Source organism: Sus scrofa, chromosome 5 (assembly GCF_054392235.1).
Source record: "Sus scrofa isolate SSC_HxYL_T2T_F1_AM1 chromosome 5, Sscrofa_HxYL_maternal_Yorkshire_Landrace_v2.0, whole genome shotgun sequence".
Classification (NCBI taxonomy): Eukaryota; Metazoa; Chordata; class Mammalia; order Artiodactyla; family Suidae; genus Sus; species Sus scrofa.
In genome coordinates, this window is record NC_139387.1 from 84,510,971 (window position 1) to 84,531,366 (window position 20,396).

The 20,396-nt window shown below is 38.6% G+C and overlaps 1 protein-coding gene across 7 annotated transcripts in view; it reads right to left on the reverse strand.

The window, feature by feature from the left end:
* The window catches only part of SLC38A4 (solute carrier family 38 member 4), a 78,948-nt gene that overhangs the window by 55,254 nt on the left and 3,298 nt on the right, over positions 1-20,396 (reverse strand). The window contains exon 1 of one of the 7 annotated variants that reach the window (XM_021092581.2): positions 16,315-16,624. The exons of 5 other annotated variants lie outside the window; for them this stretch is intronic. The gene's annotated coding sequence lies outside the window, so the exon portion shown is untranslated. Of the gene's footprint in view, positions 1-16,314; positions 16,625-20,396 lie in introns of those variants that run through there. One more of the 7 variants, XM_084957259.1, reaches the window with a different exon arrangement.

Here is a 20,396-nt window from a genome sequence, read left to right on the forward strand (position 1 = left end):
CATGGATTACTTTCACTATGAGAAAAACAACAAACATTATTAAAAACAAAAACAACAAAAACAAATACTTCCTCTCTTAGGTTTTGGAGCAATTGTGAATCAATCTCAGACATTAGCCACTAGCTCAATCTCTATTTTGAGTGAGAATATTTTGGGTGCTTGACTAGCAATAATCAACCCTCTTTAAAGAAAAAATCTTCAGTTCTGAATGGGCACTTTGAGTTATTTAGGGTCGAGATAAAATTATACAAATCCAGTTTGTTCTGGAAGGATGGACTGTTTTTTCCCCACCAGCGAGAGGTACTCTAATAGATCTCGAAATATTGTTGAGAAAAATGGAGATTTTTAAATATATCTGGAGCCTTAAATTTTTTTTTCATCATGATGTAAGAGACTCAGTTTCTATTATAGCATAATAAGCAGTCGTCTTCATTTATTCATTCAGTAAATATTATTCAACACCTAATTGTCAGGCTTTACAGTAGGCGCTAAGGCAAGACAAACAAAAAGACCCAGTGTCTGCTCACAAGAAGACCTGCTTCTGTCCAGGGAATCCATTGCTAAAGGAGGTCACCATGCTATGTGGTCATGGGTGAAATGTCCGTGGGAACAGAAGGGTGGCAGAAGTGTGAAACCCAAAAGACAGCTTGAAAAAGACCGAGAAAGCGTTCTCTTGTGGTGCAGTTGCTGCAGTGGAGTGGGTTCATTCCCCCACCCAGGAACTTCCATATGCTTCTGGCTCAGCCAAAAAAACAGAAAGAAAGAAAAAGACAGAAAAGACTTACTGGAGAAGGTGATAGCCAGGGTCCGACTGAAAGAACAAACAGGAGCTGGCCAGGAGCAATGGCTGGGAGGAAAAGACTGCAGGCCGGGGAACAGCATGAGAAAAGCAAGGAGGCAAGAAGCAGCTGCTGGCTGCTGGGTATTCCTGGGATGCTGAGAAATGCAGCTGGACAGGTCACTGGTGGGATCATAGGGGGTCTGGATGCCCTGGCTTTTCCTTGTCTGTTCTCTTCAAGTGAGTTCATAAAAAAGGCCAGCCCAGCAATGCTACATAGAGTTCAAAATTCCAATGCTTCATTAGGAATTGTGATAATTAAGGTTACTGCGAGCAATAATAAATAACCACCCGGTTAGCACGAGGAAATTCTTGCTTGCATTGCAGCCTTGGAAAGAGTGTTTAGGTGGATGGAGGCCTCTGCTTTGTTTAGACCATCAGGATTGTTGTATTATAATTTGGCTAAGAACAGAAAAATTCAGGTTCATGAGGTATTTTGCTTCAAATAATATAAAATATATGAAAGAGGAGCTAATCACAAACAGGAATCTGCTATACAGCACAAGGCACTCTACCCAATATTCTGTGATAATCTATATGGGAAAAGAATCTGGAAAAGGATGGATGTGTGCACATGTATAACGGAACTGTTTATAGCAGAAATGATCACGTCGTAAATCAACCATACTTCAATAAAACTTTTAAAAATGAAAAAAAAAGGAAGTAATCACAAGACTTACAGGAATTGAAATTTAACTATAGAAATCTTGACTCTTTCTTTAGTTATTCCTAGATATTTGAAGATTATTTTTTAAGTTAGAATCTAAGGTTCAACGTATTTAAACTTTTCTTAATGATTTAAAAATACATCTAAGTAAAGAATGATAACTAAATTATATGAGTAATTTACTCAGTAATATTAATGTCCTAATTTTCAAGCATCTATAGGCTCTAATTTTTTAATTATTCATTTTTTATGGTATCTACTGTAGTATAATAAACAACAATTGGAAGACTGATACTTGGTCCTTTTTTGGCTGAGGTCACAGCACGTGGAATTTCCTGAGTCCGAGATCGAACCTGCACCACAGCAGTGACCTGAGCCACAGCAGTGGCAATGCCAGATCCTTAACCCACTGAGCCACCAGGGAACTCCTGATACTTGCTTTTTAATGATGTTTGATCTAATTTTTACATGTGCATAAGACAATCAGATTGATGAAAATCATTTTGCTTGTGCTCTTTTTTCAGTTTAAAAGGCTGATGACATTTCCTTTGAAGCTTATGACTTTTAACATGAGCTTTTTCAAAGGAAGCCTGAGATGAGCTCCCTTTTTTTTTGTCTTAAAACTGTTATAATCTCCAGGAGATGGCTTCTGATACCCAAAGAATCCGAATAGCTGAATAAGGTCTTCCTCCTCTGTTATGCTAACATTTAGCATTGCACTTGATTCTGAAGATTTGGGTTCAAGTTCTAACTCCACTTACTAGAGGAACTCTCAGTAACTCAGTACAGTCTCTGAGCCTCTGTCTTCTTATTAATAAAAAGTATATAATTCTCGGGATGACAACAAGATCATTGTAAGGAGCAAATGAAATTCATGCATTCATTTATTTAGGACCTACTATGTGCTAAACATACACTTACAAACATGTCTACATTTCAAACTGGCAAAACTTATTTCTTTCTTCCCATGGAGCTCCTTTTGCCACTGTCTAGACTATAAAACTTAGAAATGTAAATAGACGGTAGCTACACTTACAGAGCACTCAAAGAAACAGCAACGGGGTTGTCCAGTAGAGGCACATTGGACATACAATTCTGATATGTTGACATAAAATCTTGATTCTAGTTATATTTAGATTTAAATAATTCTCCTCATCGAAAGTTTCACCAAGTGAAAATGTGAATAATGGAATGAATTGTCTTAGTCCTTCATCCCACCTTTCTCTTTGCTATTAGTCAATCTAATAGTTTTCTATTAGTCAATCAAGCAATCATTCAATTAGGGAGTAAACACTGAACACCTATTTTATGCCCAGAACGATGCCCAAGAGTGTTGCTCTTTCTTTAGGCTTTCCTTCTACTTTTGGCTGTTTTTTTCTGACTGATCATAAGCTTTAGTATAACTGGACAGCTTTGTAGTTGAGTTAATACACACAAGAGTTCTGTGTGTATCCACATAGGTATGAAATTATATATTATATGTTACAGAGAGAGAGAGATCAGCATACCTGTATCTATGTTCACATTTACATCTGTTAGGAACCATAGTGGGTTTTTTCCTATTTAAAGAAAGTCATAGTTTATCCTTTGGTTCATATCCTATTTTCCTATAAGTGCATCGTTGTTTTCTCACTGTAATTCCAAATTCTTTTACCAAATATGGAGTTGCCCTATGAAAGGGAGAGCACACTGACTCTGGAGTCCAAGTTCAAGGATTCAGATGGGATCCCCATTCTACCATCTACTAATTGAGAAACTTTACAAAGTAGAGTTAGTCTCCCCCTCCTCTGTGCTGTCTTTGCATCCTGCAGGCTTTGCTATTGTGCCTTCTTGCTATGCTGATGTATTCTACAGGTCTGCCCTTCTAGACTTTGAAGTCCTTAGGAGCAGACACTGTGTCTTACTCAGCAGAGCTGATTCTAGTATAGATTCTGGAGCTTGACTGCCTAGACTTAAATCTGATTCTGAAATCACTCAATAACCATCTGACTTTGCACAAGTTGTTTGCTGTCTCGCCTCAGTTTCCTCCTCTGTAAAAAGCAGATAATAATGGTGCCTACCTCACACGGCTGTTATGAAGATTAACTAAGTCTAGTATGTCCCTACTTGGAGAGCATTTAGAAGAGTATCTGACACATAGTAAACATTAGGTACTTGTTATCTGTGTAAAATTATAGAATTGTCTTTAATGTCAAAATCCAAGATGGTACCTACTTAATAAGTCCTTGTCGAAAGGTAGATAAAAGCATGTCAGTATTCTAGAACTCCGTTTTCTCTTTAAAACCAGGTCGAATAAAAACAGTTATGACTGTGAGGATTAAACAAGATAATGGATATTTAAGCACTAGAAACATAAAAAAGTATTTTTATTATTATTTGATTATAAGGGCAATATGACGTTAGCAAAATTGATTATAGAATTACTCCTTTTGCTTTGGCAGTGTATTGTCACTGTTTATTAGCCTATTATTTCATTTGTTAAACTATTGATTAGCACAGTCAAAAGGCTAGAAAATGGCAGGTTTTGACCCTGACCCATGGAATCTCAGAAAACAACCTCGTAATAAGACATGGTTTGCAGTACATGTTTGTTTAACATTAACCAACCTGTGAAGTTGAACAGCAACACGGTACATATTTACTCCTGAACCTGTCCTCAGAGCCCTCGTTTAAACATGCCAATATGCTGGTAGATTTGGGGGGAGGGGGTGGCTTTCCTCTGGATTATTTTCTCCTGTGAAATTGACAAAACATGAAGACTCCAAAATGTATGAGACACATTTTTCCAGATGCCTCAGTAAATAATTACATTTTACGTACACTCTAGGATTCAAGATGGCTGGCCTTTTTGTACTAATTCTCAAATTGTCAAGCCACACAATTTTGGTCTAATCAGAATCAGTTAACTCAAAGACAAGACCTTTTTAATCATTATGAATCAGTGTCTGGATAAGCTGGCGACGTGAATGGATGTCTCTCTTTGAGGCAGCTTCTTGATCAAACAGGGCCCCATGACTTCCATCTTTGCATCTCTTAAATACAGGGAGGCCTTACAAGCATGCATACCTTGCTACTTCTCATTAATCTCATGGTAATGTGGATAAGCCTGCTAAGAATTTGAGTTGAGCTCTATAAGACCACGATGTCAAATTCTTTTTTATGTCCATATCAATTTATTCTTGGAAATTTAGAAATAAGGAGACATATATGCAGTTGTTTTCAAACAGGAAGCTTTATAGAAATGAAAAACAACATTATTTTTAAATCTTTAGTGTTTGTATAGAAATTCTTATGCTCTTTGGGAAACATGCTTTTTTTCGCAGGTAGTATGGGTAGAAATGGGAGCAAACATAATGCTGGTAAAAGTTGGTGATGTAACTCGGATATTCTACTTTCCTTCCATCTCTTCCTTTTTCAAACACTTGGTTTTCCAGTTGCTGACATATTGAGCTTTTCCCACATCAATGTAAATAAATTGACGTAACTCTCTGTCTTTCTTCTAAGCAAAATAATGTTGAAGTATATTTAGCATAACAGTATAGATGCCTTGAAAATTAGTACCTATCCAGACTACTAAGACTCATGGCTCAACAACCCTGTTTAATTTTTATAAGGTAAATTTTAGTTGTTTTTTTTTTTTTTAAATCAGTCCCACTGTTTGGTGGTAGGACCACAAAACTGGCCTGCTGCATTATTCATTGTCCAAAGCATAGTCATCTAGATGGGTTTTCCTGGGACAAGCATTCGATAAACAAGATTTTCATCTCTTCCATGTTCAATTAGGAAAAGAATCAATAGGAGCAAGAACTACAATATGAAATAGAAAAAAATAAGGTTTCAGTGAATTGTTGAAAAATCCCCTAGCAGTTTACTCAGTGCTTTCTGGTCATGTTTTGGTCACAAGCCATATTGTTTGAATATTTCTTTCACATCCAGTGTAGCTGGGTTTTTTTATTGCACTAATATAAGAATGTAGAAACGTGGCAAAAAGATGAAACATTTTTAGATGTCTTCTTACTCCAGCTATAGTGAAAAATGCAAGGCTTTGTTTTATTTATTTACTTTTTTTGTAGAATGTCAGCAAATAAAAGTATTTGGTTTCTGTCTCTATTATCACAAAGTTTAGATCAACCCACAGGGACTGTTTAGGTGTATATACACGCCCACTTTCAGCGTGTAGAAACAGGTGCCTTCACACAGCTTCTTGGCCCATGAGTTTCCACCAAAAATGTTTAAGAAACAATTTTCTTTCAAAACTTTGCATTATCTCATCTGATCACATTTACTCTATGTTGTGACCCCTGCAATTATTTGAGAATAACTGACATGCACATGGTATGTGATAGTATGCCATTATTGAGTTGATTTGGGGGAGGGTGAATAACTTTTCAACAATTCTAAGAGGTTAGAAGGCACTGACTTTGCTCTCTGTATATAGCTCTATGTCTCATTTTTTTCTTTTTTATTGAGCTATAATAGACATATAACATTATATTAGTTTCAGGTGTGCAATGTAACGATTCACTATTTGTATATACTGTAAAATCATCACCACAATCAGTGTATTTAACATCTATTACCACAGTTAATTACAAATTTTTTCCTTGTGATGAGAACTTTTAAGATTTACTCTCTTAGCAATATATAACTCTATAAATCATAAGGAGATGGTCTTCATTTTCTTTTTTTTTTTTGTCTTTTCTTTTTTTTTTTTTTTTTTTTTTTTTTTTGTCTTTTTGCCATTTCTTGGGCCTCTCCTGCGGCACATGGAGGTTCCCAGGCCAGGGGTCCAATCAGAGCTGTAGCCACCGGCCTACGCCAGAGCCACAGCAATGCGGGATCCGAGCCGCGTCTGCGACCTACACCACAGCTCACGGCAACGTCAGATCGTTAACCCACTGAGCAAAGCCAGGGATCAAACACACAACCTCATGGTTCCTAGTCGGATTCGTTAACCACTGCGCCACGACGGGAACTCCTTATTTTTCTGCAAGTAGGATAACACAAGTACAGAGCTTAGAACAAGGCTTGAGACATAGTAATATATGTTTTATATATATATATATAATTATATATTTATATATATAAATTGTTGTTGTTGGTTGTAGATTTTTTAAATTGTTGAACCACATAAAGTAGCCTAGAAACTTAATATTTTTATAAGCACTCTCTTAAGCAGGAGATTATTTTTGATTCAGAGGAATAATGATTACATATTAACTAATCCCAAATTTAAATATTTCATTCCATATTCTTGGCTAAAACCTAGATGGCAAATTTAATTCCTAGGCCTACCAGCAAACATTCTGGGAATGGTACCCAAACTTTTATTATGTGTAATATTCACAGATCCCTAGGAGACATAGCTTCCTTTTATGGGTTCCATAAAATATTCAGCCTCTTAAGCATTAGCACTCATTGCTTTGTGTTAACTTGTTACAGAGTTAACATTTCACATGTAGGAAACCTTGAAAACATATATATTTACAACAGAAATGCTGACACGATCTTGATGCCTCCAGCACTACCTTGGTCTGCTGCAAAGTCTTGTTTACTCTGGTCTGGTGTTTATTAAAATATTAAATTTGCCATAGCAACCACTGCAACACAAAGTATCTATGTATTTCGAAGGTAAGAAGAACTTTCTTTGAATGAAACATACAAGTACAGGTTAGATATTCTGCAAAATGGAAATATGGATAGTAATACCATTTTCATGAGAATATTTCTAAATACTTAGACTATTTCTAAGTATTATTGCTATTATTATTATTGACAAAAGGAGTCTTAAAAGGAATCTTAAAGGTATTTGGATGTATAACAGTGACTCTGGAAAAGAAGACACAAGCACAGCAATATAAGAATTTGGGTTAATGACTATCACTTTATAAAAAACATGATTTGTAAGTATAATACCTTACTTTCATTTTGCATGACATTTTACTTCTATGTTTGAGGTTTATTTGTTCAAAGTAAACCTTGTAGAAATTGGAGCTCCCATTGTGGCTCAGCGGAAACGAATCTGACTAGTATCCATGGGGATGCAGGTTTGATCCCCGGCCTTGCTCAGTGGGTTAAGTATCTGGGAACCTCCACATGCCACAGGTGGGGCCCTAAAAAGACAAAAGACAAAAAAAAAAAAAAAAAAAAAGAAGAAAAGTAAATCTTGTAGAACCTAAAAAAAACCCCACTCTATATCCTTACAAAGAATGAGTATAAAACATTTCTTCTATTTTTAAGGTGAGAAAATAATATTTGGGCTTTATTATTAGGTGGGTAGGTGACTGAGCCTTCTTTTGGCCTCAGTATTTGGTATATTTGGTGGCTTAAATCTCATGAAGTTTGGAGCCAAATACACTTGACTGTTGCCATACTTTCCCTATTCCAAAGTGGACTGCCCTCAGTTATCTTTCTCACTTAATTATTAAAAATTTTTATTAAAGTATAGTTGATTTACAATGTTCCTTCAATTTCTGCTGTACAGCAAAGTGACCCGGCCACCCATACATGCCCATTTCTTTTTTCATTTTCTATCAGGTTCTTACCCAAGAGACTGGATAAAGTTCCCTGTCTCACTTAATTTTGATGGAGAATAAAGGAATAAAAAAAATGTATTTACATGGGCTATTGAATTAATTTTCTAATTTGTTTGCAAAATGTAAAATAGTGACACATCCAGAAACTCAGAACTATAATATATATGTATAGCGTTAGTTCTATTGAAATAATTACGAAGTGGCATACATTTTTATCTTAATTCTGATCAAAAAAATTGTTTTAAGTGACTGTGCAGGAAGTAACAAATCAGAGGGTTTGGGGAATCTGGGTATTGAATAACCTCACACCAGGTGAAAGAATCAAACTCCTGAAAAGTCCATGACAGGAGAACTGCAGGTTGGGTAACTAAATAGGTTAAGAAAAGATATAGTTTACAGGGTTGGGGCCAAACCTGAGTGAATGTGTAAAATATTTTTAGACTCATAAAAGTAAAAATACCACCAATGATATTATTACCTATTTTAAATTTACTATGATAAATACAATTAAATTTCAACCTTTCATCTTTTGCTCACTCAAATGTTTCTAGAATACTAAATCTTGCTACTGCAAAGCTGATTATAGTTAAAAATGAACCACTATTAACTAAAGTACTTAATTATACATAGTACGAATGAAGTAACAGAAATTTATTATTATAACAGAAGCTAAATGTCCTTTCAAGAAGTACTTTCTAGTACATATGACTAAGGTAAGCATAGGGTATCAATTCTCTCATCTTTTCAATAGTTGAACAAAATGAGAAATCAAACTGAAATTAAGAGCTGATAGGTATTTGGAAAGTTTTGCTTTTGACTTTCACCTTGGGAGATAAAACCTGCATGTTCATACGGTATAATAGCAGGGAACGATTCTAAGTGTGATTGTGACAGTCATTCTAGCATCTTTTCTTATGGGATGATGGCATGGTTTGGTTCACTTCTCCTCAGGGAACCTTTTGTCAGCTATTGGTGGACAACAGGGGCACATCAATGGGTTCTGCCACCCTGGAGGCTTAAGAAAGTCAGATGACACAAATCACAAAATCTATCAATCACCTCTGCAAAAGTCATATTTTTAATCACTCCAGCCAGTTTCTCCATTTTATTTACATATTATTTAATGGTGGTTTTTTTTTAACTTTAAAACTGATTTGTTTTTAGGCAACCCAGACTTGCAGAATGAGAAAAGCAAGTGCATTGTTCCTTAGACATGCTTTTTTGATTGTTCTGTGCAAAAGTACTACAATAAAGGTCCCCCAAATGAAATGTTTCATGACCTACCTTAGCTTATAGAGTACATTTCATTTTTATCTCTTATTAGGGAAAATTTCAAATGTATACAAATGTAGATGGAATAATATAGAGAAATCTCACATATGCATTATCTAGTTTCAACAATTACCACCCATGGCCAATCTTATTACCTCTCAACCACCACTCTCCTCCCTCCATTATTTTAAAGCAAATTCCAAATACCTAATTTTCTAGTAAGCATATCTTTGCATAGCAGTAATAGAAAAGCCCTTTTTAAAAAGGTAAATTTGTGGCACAACTTTTAAAATCAAATCAAGCCCCAGTGTTTACTGGTGATGTCTTGCAATCTTGGAGAAAGTTGGGTAAGCACCTGGGTTAGTAACCAAACTGAAAGGGCACTCTAGGTCGGCCAGATTCTATCAGGAAGAAATGTTAGGGAAATCACAGGTGCTAAGACGAAGAGTATTTGTGCAAAACCAGGCAAAATATAGGCTGGAGGATCTTCAAGGAACCAAGTGAAGAAATGACAACAAGGTACAATTTTTCTTTAAAACAGAGGCAGTGTTATGAGGGGTAAATAGAAGAAGGCAGAAAAATCAGAGTTTGCAGAGGACATTTTAAAGTTTGCATAAATCGACAAAATTCAGAACACTGAAAATTCTGTAGAACAAATGATTGGGTATCATGGTCAAATAAATTGCAAGAGGGAAAAAAATGAGATGAAGGGTGGCGGAACCCTGGGTTAAAATGCATTTAAGAGACATATCAACCAAGGAGTATATGAACCCTGTTCCAATTCTGATTTAAAAAAAAAAAAATCTAAGGGTAAAACAAAAGAGGGAGAGAATCAGATATTTGAACACTACCTATATATTTGATAATATTAAGGAAATGGGAGTTCCTGTTGTGGCGCAGTGGTTAACGAATCCGACTAGGAACCATGATGTTGAGGGTTCGGTCCCTGCCCTTGCTCAGTGGGTTAATGATCCGGCGTTGCCGTGAGCTGTGGTGTAGGTTGCAGACGCGGCTCGGATCCCGCGTTGCTGTGGCTCTGGCGTAGGCCGGTGGCTGCAGCTCCGATTCGACCCCTAGCCTGGGAACCTCCATATGCCGCGGGAGCAAGAAATAGCAACAACAACAAAGACAAAAAGAAAAAAAAAAAAAATATATTAAGGAAATGTCAGTTTACTTAAGGTGTGGTGATATTTTAGTTATTTTTAAAGACTTCTTATCTTTTTGAGGTATATCCTGAATCATATATGGATCGAATGGTATGATGTCTGGGATTTACTTAGAAATAATCTAATAATGATTATGGTGAGGGTATCAGGGAGGAAATGGTTAGGTACAAATGAAATGCAGCAGACAAGTATTAATAATTATTGAAGTTTGGGAGTTCCCATCGTGGCGCAGCAGAGAAACGAATCTGACTAAGAACCATAAGGTTGTGGGTTTGATCCCTGGCCTTGCTCAGTGGGTTAAGGATCCGGCGTTGCCGTGAGCTGTGGTGTAGGTTGCAGACTCGGCTTGGATCCCGAGTTGCTGTGGCTCTGGCGTAGGGCAGTGGCAACGGCTCCAATTAGACCCCTAGCCTAGAAACCTCCCTATGCAAATGGTGTGGCCCTAAAAAAGGACAAAAGACCAAAAAAAAAAAAATTTGTTGAAGTTGGGTAAAGATGAAGTTTCATTATATCATTCTCTACATTGGACTATGTCAGAAATTTTCCACATTAAAAGTGTTAAAGTTTCCTAGTCCAGAACAACTACCTGTATTTTCCTTGATATTTCTGTGCAAAGTTTGGAAGCAGAAGGAAGATACTATAAATTTCTTCCAAACAACCAGAAATTTCTTTTAACTGGCATTTTTGAGTTTTGCCATTATAGATGGAGTTCATGATGGCCAGCCTAAGGAACTCTGAAAAATTAAAAAGATTAAATTATACTCAAGAAAATTATTTTTTTCCTTTCTTTTTAGGGCAGCACCTGTGGTGCTAGGGGTTGAATTGGAGCTACAGCTGCTTGCCACAGCCACAGCCATAGCAATGTGGGATCCGAGCTGCATCTGTGACCTACACCACAGCTCATGGCAATGCTGGATCCTTAAGACACTGATCAGGGCAAGGGATTGAACCCGCATCCACATGGATACTAGTTGGATTCCTAACCCACTGATCCACAACAGGAACTCCAAAACTGGTTTTAAAATGGACTGGGCGCTTGGGGTTAATAGATGCAGACTATTGCCTTTGGATTGGTTTAGCAATGAGATCCTGGTGTGTAACACTGGGAACTATGTCTAGTCACTTACGATGAAGCATGATAATGTGAGAAAAAGAATGTATACATCTATGTGTAACTGGCTCACCATGCTGTACAGTAGAAAAAAAATAATATATTGGGGAATTAAAAAAATAAAAATAAAAATGAATTTTCATCAAAAATAAAATAAAATGGATCTTGCTGTGTTCTAATTCTTTGAAAATTGACAAAACATGGTAAGTATAATTTCCTCTTAACCAGAACACTGCCTTCCCCAGTCACTGAACAGAGTTTTTTCTGTACCATTAGTTAGACAAAGGAGACTTTTGAAGAGTTTGTTCTTGTGAAATTTATACATAACCCTGTGCAAAGGTGCACCTCACCTAATTTTTGAGGACACCTTTGGAGGAGGTCATTATTCTGAAACACTTGCACATGTAGAGTTCCAACTACTTAACAAAGAGTAATTATTTAAGACATGGCCCCAGGAGCAGGAAAAAGTCAGAATCAGTATGGGACTGCACCCTTGATCCCAAACCCAATCTACCTTGCTATTTATTTAAAGTATTGCTGTTCTGTTTCTAAATGCATGCTATGGTCTAAACACATCCTTTTTAGATCTCTAATTCAAAACACAGAAGGAGTTTGTTTAGATGTCAGTGTAACCTGTAAAAGGGCTAATGGTTATGACCTTGAATTGATTGAAGCCATGCTTCAATAAAACATCAACCAATTTGTAGGGAAGTATGAGAACACATAATAATCTGGTATTGTGTAGCTCAAACAACCCAATAATTTATGGACATTTTTGCCTGTCCTCAGGTTGTATTTGTAAATAGCTTCAAGGCAAATAATGCATTGTGAGACTATTTTAATTGCTCTTTGAAGCTAATATCTAGCATTTGTTCCCTTTTTATAGAAATTCATCCAAATTGATGATCTCTTACCCAAAATAAAATCTGTGCCAAGCCACACATATTTCCATTAGATCTAAGAGGGGAATTCTCATTCTCTTTCAGTCTGTTTGTGTTCAATCTCAGTGGGTGGGCAGCTGGAGACTCTCTCTTCCTGGTGGACAGAGAGGTACTCTGTTCCTTCTTATGACAGCACTGAGGGTTGAAAGATACAGAGAAGCCTAAACAATCATTTTGTGGTCTTCATCCTCCTCTTGATCAGAATGCTGCCAATTTTGTAAAATCTGAGGTCTCTCTTTTTCTGTTCTTAAGTTCTCATTAGTGATAATTATATCACGAGAGCCCAGCACTGGGCCAGGCATTTCGCATGTATCCACTTAGTAATAGCCTCGCCATTGGGGTAGGTACTCTTATCTCCCATTTTACAAGGGAGGCAACTGACGCTCAAAAGGGTTGAATACTTTATTATCCAAAGACCAAAGCTGGTGAAGGGCTGGCTGTGTAGGACTCACACCCCCACATCTGACTGCAGAGCCTGATCCCATGGCCATTGGGTACCTACTGTGTGCTGGATATTTTCCCTGACAGATCCCTGTCTTTCAGTCATGGGACTGAACTGGAGGGTTCCGTATGGGAGCTGGAGGCAAACAGAGCAGGTGTCATGGAGGAAAAATGGTGTGACTTCCCAGAGAGGCAGTTCCAGGCAGGAGAAATGAGATCAGAAGTCTGGGCCCAGAAACACTAAAACAACTAGAGTCGACTTTAGCTCAAATGGAATATTTGTATAGCGTCTGGCTGAGGTTGACCTTGACCACCAGGTTAAGGAGTTTGGACCTTATGGAATTCTGGTATAAAGAATAATGTAAAGCCTTGTATTTGGTTTCATTCTTCAAAGTGCAGATACTGCTATAGTGTTACAAAATTGTCTGAGAGCAATTGCACAGCTAATATGCGATTTCTGTCTACCTTGATATAGGACATGGGATATCTCTTATTTTTCTTTCAGAAAAGCTCTATTTCTTCTCTTTAAAGAGAAAGTTCAAAGAACAGACAAACCTTCCTGTCACCCCTTAAAAAACAACTCCTGCAATGTTGGGAACCACAGTGTATGGGTACTTAACATTTTATGTCACTTCCCTCCCCCCAAGCCAATGACTGCCATCATTAGTCATATAAGTAAACAGAATAACGAAAGAGAAGTGAACAGAATTCAGCAGGCTTTTTATCCAGTCTCCCCATTCACAGCAAGGCTTCGGGGCTGAGTTATCTGGCCCACCATTTGCTATGGAACCTTGTGCCCCAGATATGACCCAAAAGAAAACCCTGTAAATCAACACAGGTACCTACTATGTGCACAAAATAAGATAAATCATAAAAATAGCAAAGCGGGAGTTCCCGTCGTGGCGCAGTGGTTAACGAATCCGACTAGAAACCATGAGGTTGCGGGTTCAGTCCCTGCCCTTGCTCAGTGGGTTAACGATCCGGCGTAGCCGTGAGCTGTGGTGTAGGTCGCAGAGGCAGCTCGGGTCCCGAGTTGCTGTGGCTCTGACGTAGGCCGGCAGCTACAGCTCCAATTCACCCCCTAGCCTGGGAACCTCCATATGCCACGGGATTGGCCCAAGAAATGGCAAAAAGACAAAAAAAAAAAAAAATAGCAAAGCGATTCTATTCCATTTTGAAAGATTCAGAAACGTGGGTTTGCCTGTAAAAGGGCTTGTCAATGATTTTACCTATGATGATGCTTTCCAGATGTAGGCTTTGGAACCAGCATCCCATATCTAGCTTCCATCTTCGGGCAGGGTTTGGGAAAAAGAGTATTTTTCTGATAACAGAAATCAGAGACTTAGGGCAGTATCTTCGGTTAAACTTGGGTCTAGTCAGGGTTCCAGATGGATAGTTTGTATTATTTTGTGAATCATTATGTCTCAGAAAGCCTCCCATGTGAAACTCTAAAAACTTAAAGGACTATTTACAACATTCAGAGAGTTGTAGATAGAACAGATGGATATTTGTTCTCCCTGTGCCTAGGGGACTTGGTTTGCTGGAGGTTGGGCAGCTGTCTGATAGGTGCTGGCTGACGGAGGGATCAAGCCTGCCTCTTCCAGGAACTACGCAGAAGCGGTGTTCTTCCCTAGTCAGTCACAGCCCCAGAGTCCAAGTTCCCCACGCTAGCGAGCAGTCTGGTGAAGCACAACATCCTCATTTAAAACATGACTTTAGTGGCCTCTAGAAGAAGCTCTGCCCAGTAGGTGGGGCAAAAGGCCAGAAGAGTAGGGTAACACTACCTGTCTCCGAACCCTTGATAATTGCCCTGGGGCTAAAGATGCTGTTTTGACTTTTGGTGACCCCTGTCAAACTGAGGGGCCACTTGCTGGCATTTCCAGCCATGCATCTGTCCCTGAGTTATCAGCTTTGTGACTGAGCATAGACTGGCAGGGAATTCTCTACTACAAGATTTGTTGGTGGTGGTTGGTGGTGGTGGTTTTTTGGCTTTTGGTTTTTTTTTTTTTTGGTTTCAAGAAATCTGAATTGTCTTAAATAAAGGTAAAGTCACAGACTAGATTATCATATAGGTGTGGAAATTTTAACAGGTGCTAGATTTTATACCCTACTGTCTAAGTACATACTTTTCTCTGCCCTTTCTTTTCTCCTTTCCAGCCCTCCAGTGACCTCTGTTTTCAGTGGCGATATAGTTCACACATCTTTTGCCATCTTATACAAATGTCATTTTTAAGAGAAAAACATTCAAATTTTGTCCTCACACTCTTTATTTTACCAAGTGCTTTTAGCACTTTGATCCAGCTGACTCTCTAAGTATTATCAACTGAAAGAAAAACATATACTGGTAAATATAGTCAAGCAATTACAATGCTCCTTGGCAGCAGAAAGGACCCAACCGTGGATACCACAGCTTGAATGAATCCCTAGAGCATTATGCTGAATGAAAAAAAAAAAAAAAATCAATCCCCTAAAGATCACATATACTACGATTCCATTTTGTAACATTCTCAAAATGATAAAAAGAAAAATACATCGACAGGAAATATCTGGTTGCCGGGGTAGAGAGGAGGTGGGTGTGACTACAAAGCTTCCATATCTCTGTGGCATGGAAACTCTGTCACTGGTTGTGGTAGTGGTTGCACAAATCTGTGCATGTGATAAAATGACATAGAAATTATACACATATCGCATCAATGTCAATTTCCTGGTCTTGATATTGTAAGCAAATTATGTCCCCCACCACCATTGGAGGAAACTGGGTGAAAGGTATATGGGACCTCTCTGTGCTCCCGTCACAACTTCCTGTGAACCTGTAATTACTTTAAAATAAAAAGGTTAAGAATATATATATATATATATATATGTCAACCAACAGTGTGTACACCTCTGTACAGCAAGTATAAATACAGCATAATGACCCAGGCCAACAAAGTGTCAGATCTTTTTAAAAAGTGTTCCGTCACTAAAGAATTGCCTCAAAAGCAAGAAGGCATAAAAGAGTGATGAAGTGTGTTCTCAGGGCGAGGCTGGAAACACGAAGCCATTAACGATCAAGATCAATTTGGTCACAGAGTTTACAAGAACATTCCGCATCCAGGTACCCCCTTCCTCGCTCCCATTTGGAAAAACTCCAGAAAATAAGACCTAGCCTGTAGCCCCACGTGGCACGCAGAAAAGGTTTATTAAAACAGAAGGCCCCCTACACACACACCCCTGCGCCCCAGAGCCTCTCTGTTCAATCAACACCTCCCTCTCCCCGCCTTTTCCAGTTCTTTGCTCCTTCTGCGTCCACGTCTCAGGCACTAGCCTGATCTTTCTAGCCCAGCAAGAAAGCAAGCAAACCTGCGAGCAGAGCGGAGTCCCCAGGCGGCGGCCTTCGGCGGTCCTCCCTGAACGCCGCGACCCAGCTCGTGCTCCCCCGCGTCCCCGCGTCCCTGCGCGCGTCCCTCCCTAGAGAGCCGCCAGCCACCGGCCACCCCGAGATGCTGCCCGGCAGCCCCACAGAGAACCAACCCAACAGCAGCCCCAGTCGCTGTGGGCCTGAGTTGCCTCCTGGTGAATTACATCTTTTTTCTTTTTTTCTTTAACATTTTTATAGTACCGTGGGTGTACCCAGAGTTATAAAATTATGCCAAAACAAAGAGCAAAGTCCTTGTCCTGAGGAGTATGCCGTGTAAAAGGCGCGAATGACGCAAGGCAAAAAAAAAAAAAAAAAAAAAAAAACAGGACAAACACAGGGTGGGGAGAAAAAAGTAAGGTAGAATCAATAAGACTTTCAATGGACCAAGAATGGAAAGGCTGAGTCAGGGACCCAACGCCTCCGGCGCAGAAAATAAAAATAAAGATTTGCAATAATCACAGTAGTAGTAGTTACAGTTTGTGTGTTTACTGGGTACCATGCAGTATCATCGAATTCATTCTATAAGGTGGGTAATTATATCCAATTGAATATAATTTTGACTGATGCTTACAAAGTGCATCATGATTCTAAATTCTTTACACACGTTAACTCATTTAATTTTCATAAAATCCTTCTGAAGTAGGACCCATTTCCCTCACTTTACAGATGAAGAGAATGAAGCAGTCAGGTTAAAGGACTTGGGGTCGCTCAGGAAGAAAGTGACAGAATCAAAATGTGCACCTGGGAAGTCAGAAGGATGGAAATGAAATCTGAATCCTGGAAGCCCAACTTAAGGATGGCACCAGGATTAATATCCACACACTGGACTTCCAAGCCTTTGTGCTTAGTCACGTGCAGCGAAGCACACTGAATAAATAACTGAGTTTTAAAAGGCTTATGTCAACTGTTAACAATGCAGATTTATTTCATAAAGCCCTTTGACTTTGCAATAAAAAAGTGTTCAAGTGAAGAACAAATACTGTTTAAAAAAAGGAGGGGAGGAATGGGTTTTCCTCTTTCCTCCATTCATTCGACAGACATGCATGAGTGTTTGTTTGTGCCAGGCTCTGGGTGAGGCACCAGAGCAACAGCAGTGACCAAAAGAGACAAAGGTGCGAAAAACAAGGGAACCAAAGATGATGTTCATTTTAATGTTGGATACACACTAGATTTATCAGGGGCAAGAGGGGCAAATACCCCTCAGGAAGTGAGGGAACATTTCAATCTTAATATACAGGTAAGATGTTGTTGTGGGCTGGATGTATTTAGCCCCTTTTTCATTTCCTCCCTTCTGTTCCCTTCTGTTCCCTTCTGTTCCCTTCTGTTCCCTTCATAGTTACCCCCGTTAGAGGAAAACACATTTTCAAAGAACACTTAGTATAGACCTCGTTTCACATTTCAGATCGTGCCTTGTCTGGCAGAGGAGTAACACGAATATTAAGAGCTACCATATGCTGAACACTTCCTATGTATTAGGCCTTAGTCTAAGAAGTTTCCATGTGTTAACTCATTTCATCCTCATAATAATCTCTTGAGGCCAAAGCTATTGTGATCCTGACTTTATAGATAAAGAGATTGGAGCTCAGAAGGATTAAGAAACTTGTCCCAGGATATAACGCTAAAAAGGAGAAGTTTTAATCTGTTAACTGATATTAGATCTTGGATTATTTATCAGTTGCATTTACTCTTTCAATTCCCTTCCTAATGACAGCGTAAGTGAGAGAATTGTCCAAGTGTGAAAATGGTGCAGGGGCATGCAAGTTTCTGAGCCTAGAAGGAAAAATTGGTATCAAAGATTCCCTAAGGGAAAAAGAGACATTGGGAGTTATGTTTTCAAAGTCTCTTATCAAAAGCCAGAAACTTTATTGGCATAAACATCTACTTTGGAGATAGGAGAGTGAAATTCCTTACCACTTCTCATCTCACTTTAAAAAAAAATAAATAACTTTTTATTTTTGATTCCTCTATAATACACTAAATGAAAAATAAAACCATCAAAAATTAAAATAAGAAGAGATATATGGGAATGGATATATGTATATGTATGGCTGAATCATTTTTTAAAATCACCTCACTTTAAAAGAGGAAAATTTTTACTTCTTGATTCCTCTAGAATACACTAAAATAAAAAATAAAACCATTAAAAACTAAAATAAGGAGAGATATATGGAATGGATTGTGTATACGTGCAGCAGAAGTTAACATCACAATGTAAATTGACTATACTTCATTAAAAGTAAATTTTAAAAATTAAAATAGGAGTTTCATTTGTGGCTCAACGGTTAATGAATCCGACTAGGAAGCATGAGGTTGCGGGTTCAATCCCTGGCCTTGCTCAGTGGGTTAAGGATCCAGCACTGCCATGAACTGTGGTGTAGGTCACAGACACAGCTCAGATCCTGTGTTGCTGTGGCTGTGGCGTAGGCCGGTTACAGATCTGATTCGACCTCTAGCCTGGGAACCTCCATATTGCCATGGGTGCGGCCCTAAAAAAGAAATATATCTATTTATATATATAATTTATATATATATAAATTAATATAGAGAATCCCCCTCCCCCCACCTCCCCCCTAAGGAAACTTAGAAAAGCATGTGTTTGGAAGTCTTTTTCATGATGTGTAGATTGTACCACTGCTGAAATAGAATATCCCCTTGAGAATAGGGAAATAATTTGTTTTTTTCTATACAGAGGGCAACAAAGTCTAGTCCTTCCATTTGAGCTCTGGTTTTAAAACACTAACAGTATAAAGAGTTAAAAAAAAAAAAAAAAAAAAAAAAAAACCCAAAAAATTTTGTTCTCCATTTCAGGGCCATAATAAAATGATAAAATAATAAAAATATTGCTGACGCTCGTATTCAGTCATTTTGTTCCCTGTTAGCACAGTTCACTTTGGGAATTCAAGGGAGGGGCAGAGCTATTGGGAAGCTGGCAAAGAAACCCAGCCGGCACCTCCAGGCCACACCTGCCCCCACCCTCTCCCTTGCCTCCTCCCAACGTCTCCACCCAACTCTTAAATTCCCCAGTAGCTCCTACCTTCTCCCTTATGTCCAGGCCGGCCTTTCTGTTGAGAATCTTCCCCCACTTCCTTCACTTCTTTGCCTGGCTCACTTCTATTCCTGCTTCCAAACCCAGCTCAGACATCATCTGGTCTAGAAATGTCCTCTGACCCCTTTCCTAAGCCAGTTGGGCAGCAGAGTGCTCAAATCCGATTTTTCCCCCTAATCCTTCACATGCTATTAGCACAACTGTTTGCTTGTTTATTCTTTGCCCCGTTAGACTAATTCATGTATTCGACAAACATTACTTGAGCACTGTGTATTTGCCCAGGACTGCGGTAGGTGTTAGGGAGTCAAGGATAAAAGAGATTCCCTAATATGGTCCCTGGGAGATAATGATACTCAGTGATGGTGTGTGGAATAAATGAATGGAATTAGATTGTTACATGGAGAGTGGAAGGAAGCCCAGAGGAAGTTTAGCAGGCACATAAAAGTGATTTGGTTTTTCCATTCTTCCGTCTCTCACATCCTACTCTGTTGTGTAAAACCTCTCTAAGCCGCTTCTTGCTTTAAGTTTTTGCTCTCCTAGTAATCTTTATCTTACGGCTGTCTGGATCCGAAGCAGGGACTTTGGCATAGGAGGAACTGAGCTCTGATGCCAGTCCTGGCACTCACTAGCTCTGTGACCATTAGCTCTTCCCTAATTTCTCTGAGCTTCAATTTCCTCCTCTGTAAAATGGAGATTACAAACACCTATGGCATGGAGTACGGTATGAAGATTAAATGTGATTCACGCATGGAAGAGGCTTGGCTGAAAGGTGGACTTCGGAGAGTCTTCCTTGCCTTGCTTTTTGTCTCTCCCCTACTCCTAGCCCCCCACCTTCCTGCAAGATGTCATCCGAGCCATAGCAGCATGCAAGATGGTTTCTGCACGGAAGCTCATTTTTTTTAAAATGGTAATTTTTTGGATATATATTAAAATAGGTACATAGACATTAAACTCTATTAAACCTTTGATTTTTATAGA